The sequence below is a fragment of the Schistocerca gregaria genome, chromosome 1 (genome assembly GCF_023897955.1).
Source record: "Schistocerca gregaria isolate iqSchGreg1 chromosome 1, iqSchGreg1.2, whole genome shotgun sequence".
NCBI lineage: Eukaryota > Metazoa > Arthropoda > Insecta > Orthoptera > Acrididae > Schistocerca > Schistocerca gregaria.
The window spans coordinates 1,108,460,604-1,108,468,478 of NC_064920.1; positions in this window are offsets into that span (position 1 = coordinate 1,108,460,604).

Below are 7,875 nucleotides of genomic sequence, written 5' to 3' on the forward strand. Positions count from 1 at the left end.
CCGCGGTATGGTACTCTTCCTAACGAGACACGGCCCTTATCCCACACACTTCAACCTCGTGAGTCTGTGTCAGACACCTAGGTGCACATGGGGGGAAGAAGGTTCTCCTGAACATATCGTCTTTTTCCGCGGACAATGCACAAACATAAGACACACACTACTCATAGATACATCAAACATCAAAGACATGATTTATAACGATGAACAATGGCTAACCGTTAATAAACTAACTGAAAATATCTCCAAACTCATACACACAGAATACTTGATGACAAGACCGCACAGAAGGCAAGATGACAGGAAGTTCACAGGGTGGACTGTGATGAGGCTGTATCTGAAGACTTCTCATCAGGCTAGCGACTTAGGCGGTTTTTTGTTCTACTGATTTTTATTTCTATGAACTAGTTTTCGGCTTCTTAGGCCGTCTTCAGATAACTACTGCATATTGTTTACAAGGAGCTTCTGTTCTTACGAGCCAAACATTCTGGACTAAGATTCAACGCAATTACATACGATCTTTAGTTGTGGTATTGTCTTTGGGATTGTCAAACGGGTCTTTTGACTTTTTGTTCTGTAAAACTGTTCTTAAACATAAAATGGTACATCGCCTCACGTCCATACGAATATCAAAACAAATTTTCAAAACAGAAGTAGACGCCATTAAATATGTTGCATATAACAATAGCTATATCCCTGAATTAGTTGACAAAATCCTGCACAAGAAACAAAGAAGGAAAATCTTGCTCTACACTTATGCCCCCTCTGCAATAACAACTACGCCAGAAACCAACTGGTGTATTATACCGAACCGAGGTAAGCTATCAGACAAACTAGCCAAAACACTGAAAGCCCAAAACTATAAATCATTACTTTATGTAAGAGACACTACAGTTAATCTCCTATTCAACAGAAAGGACAAAATAGATTAACTAAGCAACAGTGGGATCTACAAAATAACCTGCACTAACTGCAAGAAACTGTATATTGGTCAAACGTTCCGGGCCATATCAACAAGGCTTAATGAACATGAACACAGCTGGAGATTAAATAAATCAGATTCTACCATTGCTGAACATGTGCTCAAAGAAGGTCACAAATATCTAACACACACAAAAGTACTACATATAGCCAACAAAGGCAGAAAATTCAGCCTACTAGAAGCACTTGAAATTAAGAAACACCTAGCCCTAAATCCCCAGCTGGTACTAAATGACCAATTGCAACTGAGCATATCAGCACTCTTAAACTTTACACAATAAAGTAAACCTGATACTAACCACAAAGTGTCCCAATAGTAAACAAATTCACACCCCAATATAATGTAATGTCCCTTATGTGTTTACATTCCTAACTGTAACTCAACTGTAACAATGTAATATCTGGTATATACTAATGCACAATTTTCTAATAACAAAATTGTAATCGCCAGAGAAAACATCGCTGTTGTACAACCAACAATTAATGTCCAGTGGAACTGTTCACAACAAATACCAAAAAATTGTAAATTTGTTATAATGAGCATTCTAAATAATTCTAATTGTTGTTATACATGGTACTGACAAACCATAAAATGTGATTTTCTATGTTAAAGAACGGTTTTACAAAACAAAAAGTCAAAACTCCCGTTTGACAATTCCAAAGACAATAAATACCACAACTAAAGATCGTATGTAAGTGCGTTGTATCTTAGAACAGAATGTTTGGTTCGTAGGAACACAAGCTCCTTGCAAACAATAGCAAGTAGTTATCTGAAGATGGCCTAATAAGCCGAAAACTAGTTCATACAAATAAAAATCAGTAGAACAAAAAAACGCTTAACTGTTATTCAACCCTCAATATGGAATTGTTCAATCAAGAAGCGACGGATCCAGAAAACTCTATACAATGTAAACACAGCAGTCGATAAGGGGCTTAATGTCAGGTAGCTCTCCGAGGGACTTCTGTCTCCTGGTGAGCAATGACGTGCAGCCTGGCCAGAAGGGTCTTAATTGTGGTTTCTCTGTACAGAGCCCAAACCGACATATACGGGAGTAGATCGGGGAAAACCACTGGACAGGCTCAGTCGTTTGCGCAGCTAGAAGGAGCTAACGACCGGATTGTTGGCCGGTAGGAGTGATTCAAGTTGTAGTCTTGTAAACAGATTAGTATGTAAGTTAGAGTAGTAGTTACATTTAGTTTTACTAGAGAAGTAGCAAATTCAAGGATACGAATAGAATTTGGGAACGGCTGTCACGGACTTAAAGCCCTTCCAAGACCCTCACCGTCGCTGCAAATCGGTGATAGGACACACACTCTCTTCTCCTTTCTTACCTCTTCCTCTATCCATCTTTGCTTCTCGTAGTTAATAGAATTTCTTCTTCATTATTTAATGGTATTGGATTTGGACTTGTTTTTTTATAATTGTTATTATTTGTTTCATGCTAATGAATTTGTATTTGTTTATTTGTAATTGTTATTATTTGAAAAGTTTTAAATGAGCTGCAGAAAAAAAGGACTCCTCCCCGCGGCGGGACACTTGAAACGGTGGGAGGTGCGGGGGTTGCATTACACTACCTCCTCGGACCCCGAACCCAGTCACAGAGGCTAAGAGGCATTTTTTGTGTTAGGAGAAGAGCCAACACCGTTTTACGATTGGAGGCCGAAATGCACGCGTTTTAGCTCACTCAGGCTGGCGTGAGGAGGGAAGAACTATACTGACGTGAGGTCTGGAACATGACAAGGAATGAGAATTCAGAAAGCGGACGTAATTAGTTTGATACTTAACTCTAATCCATTAATGATGAAAGTCGCTCTTGACGGTACGTGATTCACAATATTATCTGTTCAGAATACATCCTTGAAGGAGCTGAAGGCTTTGCTAAACTGTCGTCTCTGCAAATGAGAGAGTATGTAGACAGTGAATCATCGCTAGCAAAGTCGGCTCTACAACTGGGGCGAGTGCTAGGGAGTCTCTCTATACTAGATCTGCCGTGTGGCGGCGCTCGGTCTGCAATCACTGATAGGGGCGACACGCGGGTCCGACGTATACTAACGGACCGCGGCCGATTTAAAGGCTCCCACCTAGCAAGTGTGGTGTCTGGCGGTGACATCACAGCTTTCACATACCCACCATAAGCAATGAGACGGTGGGTCATTAAACAAAGGCAGCAAGTGAGAAAAAATTGGGTCCAGTGAGAGCGGAGGCTAGGCTATGGAGATCGACCGTGAGCAAGCCTAGCTGTCTTCGATGGTCTATGGAAGCACGAGTCTTCAGAAGTAACACTGATGGAGCGCAGAGGCCGCCATCGCCCTGTAAGTCTGCTGGAGGCTTAACCTGCATCACCTGGACGCTGTCCGACATCCGCCTTCGAGTGGGTGACCGCCACCTTTGCTCATCCCGTTCCTGTGGAAGACACAGATGCTGCGCTGGTCGTATTGCTGTGACTTGAGCCCTTCGGCTTTCCTCTACTAAAGAGACACTGTTCCGCTGGCACAGCCGAGGCACGAAACTATGTAACATAAACCTGTATTATTGCCTAATAAATGTGTGATTGTCGATTATGTTTCCTTCGCGCTCTCAACCCTAACTAGGACCTCACCATTGCATCCTACTCGGCTCCCTCCTGACGACTGTAGGAGCTGGAGACTGGACCCCTATAGTATTCTGAAAGCTTTGGTAGTAGGAATCTACTGCGCCCTTGACACTTACAACACAACTTATATGTTACAAATGATATATTGCAGATCAGAGCGGATTCGTTAGCACAGTTCAGCGCATAAGAGGGCGACATCTGCGCATTATGACTTATGGATCTGAGGTTCTCGACGTTGCAGGGCAGAAATAAAGGAGTTGGACTGGTGAAAGTCACAACAACTGCGCAAGTCATACTGTACAGAGTGTGCTCGTTTTGAAAGATTTGCTTCCCATCTCATCTTACCGGTCAGTTTCGATAATGCAGCTATGACTATTTTTGACACATCAAACTTTGTCTTTTCCGACCTAAAATGTCGAAGCAGACAGAGGTTCGCTAAAATATCTTCGGGAAATCTTATAAAATCTATTAGTGAAAGTAAATGGTAGGATAATGGAGCCGGCCGGAGTGGCCGAGCGGTTCTAGGTGCTACAGTCTGGAACCGCGCGAGCGCTACGGTCGCAGGTTCGAATCCTGCCTCGGACATGGATGTGTGTAATGTCCTTACGTTAGTTAGGTTTAAGTAGTTCTAAGTTCTGGGGGACTGATGACCTCAGCAGTTAAGTCCCATAGTCCTCAGAGCCATTTTTAGGTTAATGGATTTCACAGGATTTCTCGCAAATATTCTAGCGAAATTACTGCCCGTTTCTACGTTTTCTACTCAAAAAGGCAGAATACGAATAACGTTAAATTAAAGAGTGTGCATAATGTTACCTCTCTCACGACTCTAACTGCCCAAACGATGCAACAATACTAGGAAAAAATGCGTTAAAGTGAATCATATTTCTGTGATAAAGAAACTTTCGCAAATTAATAAGGACTGCTGGTTGGAAGTTACTATGGAAGTATACGTCTTCCAACGATGTCAGAGACATACAATCTGAATAACAAATCAGGCTCAGACCAATTAGTTAAAGGTACGTTCAGTCCTCAAGGAGTGTGGCGTATGAACTACAGTGTGGAAGGCCTACTGCAATATTGTAAGTAGGCTGTTTAGGCTTTTTTATTGGTAACGCCGCCGCCACGTAGCGCTCTGTATAAAAATCACTGGCTGTGCTGTGTGCAGTCTGTGGCTGGTTTGCATTGTTGTCTGCCATTGTAGTGTTGGGCAGCGGCAGCTGGATGCTAACAGCGCGTAGCGTTGCGCAGTTGGAGGTGAGCCGCCAGCAGTGGTGGACGTGGGTAGAGAGATGGCGGAGTTTTAAAATTTGTAAGAATTGGTGTCATGAACTGATATATATATATATATATATATATATATATATATTTATTATGACTACTAAGGTAAATACATTGTTTGTTCTCTATTAAAATCTTTCATTTGCTAACTATACCTATCAGTAGTTAGTGCCTTCAGTAGTTTGAATCTTTTATTTAGCTGGCAGTAGTGGCGCTCGCTGTATTGCAGTAGCTTGAGTAACGAAGATTTTTGTGAGGTAAGTGATTTGTGTAACGTATAGGTTAATGTTAGTCAGGGCCATTCTTTCGTAGGGATTTTAGGAAGTCAGATTGCGTTGCGCTAAAAATATTGTGTGTCAGTCTAAGCACAGTCGTGTACAATTGTTCAAAGGGGACGTTTCAGGGTCGCCATATGAAACGTTACCAATAAAAAAACCTAAACAGCCTACTTACAATATGTCATTTAGTACCCTTGTCATGAAGGTCGTGACAACAGCGACTACCGAGGGTGAATCAAATGAAAACCTAAAATATTTTTTAAGTATTATTTATTGTCCAGAAGAGGTACAAAGCTGTATCACTTTTCAACATAATCTCCCCCACACTCAGTTCAAGTCCTCCAGCGGTTACATAGTGCATAAATTCCTTTAGAAAAAAATTCCTTTGGTAGTTCGCGCAACCACACATGCACCGTGTGACGTACCTCTTCATCAAAACGGAACTTATTTCCTCCGATTGCGTCTTTGAGTGGTCCAAACATGTGGAAATCACTTGGGGCAAGGTCTGGTGAGTATGGTGGATGAGGAAGACATTCAAAATGCAGGTCTGTGATTGTTGCAACTGTTGTATGAGCAGTGTGCGGCCTTGCATTGTCATGTTGCATAAGGACACTTGCTGACAGCAACCAACGTCGCTTTGATTTCATTGCAGGGCGCCGATGATTTTGTAGGAGATCTGTGTGTGATGCGCTGGTGACAGTGGCCCCTGTAGGCATGTAATGCTCCAAAACGACGCCTTTTTCGTCCCAAAAGAGAGTCAGCATAACCTTCCCTGCTGATGGTTCTGTTCGAAACTGGTTTTCGTGATGAGAAATGGCGCCATTCCTTGCTCGCTCTCTCCGTTTCCGGTTGGTGGAAGTGAACCCAGGTTTCGTCCCCAGTAACGATTCTTGCAAGGAAGCCTTCACCTTCTCATTTACAGCGCCGAAGAAGTTCTTCACAAGCATCAACACGTCGGTCTCTCATTTCAAGAGTCAGCTGCCATGGCACAGATCTTGCAGATACTTCGTGAAACTGGAGCACATCGCGCACAATGTGGTGTGTTGACCCATGACTAATCTATAAACATGCTGCAATGTCATTCTGTGACACTCGGCGGTTTTCCTTCACTATAGCTTCAACTGCTGCAGTGTTCTGCGGAGTCACAACTCATTGTGCCTGACCTGAACGAGGAGCATCTTCCACTGAAGTCACACCATTTGCGAACTTCTTACTCCATTCGTAGACGTGCTGCTGTGACAAACATGCATCACCGTACTGAACCTTCATTCGTCGATGAATTTCTATAGGTTTCACACCTTCACTACGCAAAAGCCGAATAACAGAAGGCTTTTCTTCCCTGGTGCAAGTCGCAAGTGAGGCGGCCATCTTTATACTGATACTGCGACGGTATGTGTTCATCTGCACTCTGCTGCCACCCACAGGCCATCCTGTTTGTAGCGCTTACCAATTACTGGATGACGGCGCGAAATTTCGATTTGTTATTACAAATTTAAGGTTTCCATTTGAGTCACCCTCGTACAAAAGTTCCTCACACTGCGATATCTTGAGTTGGATATGTATAGGTCTCAAAATCATTACTTCCTGTAACCTTTCACCATGTCGTCTATGGCCTAGTTTTCGCTCTACCTGACAGACACAAGCAGAAGCGAGACTTATTGCGAAACACCACAGAATGCCACTCAATACCCTGATCGACTTTGGCGCTACACCACACACCTCTCCAGATCTCAGTGGAGCTTCCTGTAATTTGTCCCAGATTGTTCGTGGTCATACTCTCCCTGTAACACCGCCCAGCTTTCAGCTGTTTACATCTGGCTATTCACTAGAGCTAGCCGAGCAGTCTTGCGACCTTCTCCTGATGTAGTTCTTCTGGAAGGACCTGTAGTACTATTTTCCTTGCACGGTGTTGACCTGAGTCAACATCGCCACAGCTCGTTCCGCATTCACTGCACTGCATCCACTGTCTGTGCGATCTGTTGTTATGACGCCCCCTGGTCTCTCATTTCACAGATTCGGCCTTTCTCAAAGTGCGGGAGACGACAATAAGCTGCACTTGCGCGGCCTAAGGGCGTGATGCGTAGCGGTCTCCATCTGAAAATTTTCAGTAATGTTAGGCCCACCCAGTAGCGATGATTTACTCACTCCATTCTTCATTTATAGGACTGTCTTTCTTCTGTATTGAAAACATTGAAAATAACATCGCATGACGATGACGGGTGATGCTGAGGGAATTAGATTAGGAAATGAGACACTTAAAGTAGTAAAGGAGTTTTGTTATTTGGGGAGCAAAATAACTAATGATGGTCGAAGTAGAGAGGATATATAATGTAGACTGGCAATGGCAAGGAAGGCGTTTCTCAAGAAGAGAAATCTGTTAACATCGAGTATAGATTTAAGTGTCAGTAAGTCGTTTCTAAAAGTATTTGTATGGATAGGAGCCATGTACGGAAGTGAAACATGGACGATAAATAGTTTGGACAAGAAGAGAACAGAAGCTTTCGAAATGTGGTGCTACAGAAGAATGCTGAAGACTAGATGGATAGATCACATAACTAATGAGGAAGTATTGAATAGAATTGGGGAGAAGAGGAGTTTGTGGCACAACATTGACTAGAAGAAGGGATCGGTTGGTAGGACATGTTCTGAGGCATCAAGGGATCACCAATTTAGTATTGGAGGGGAGCGTGGAGGGTAAAGACTGTAGAAGGAGACCAAAAGATGAATACACTAAGCAGATTCAGAAG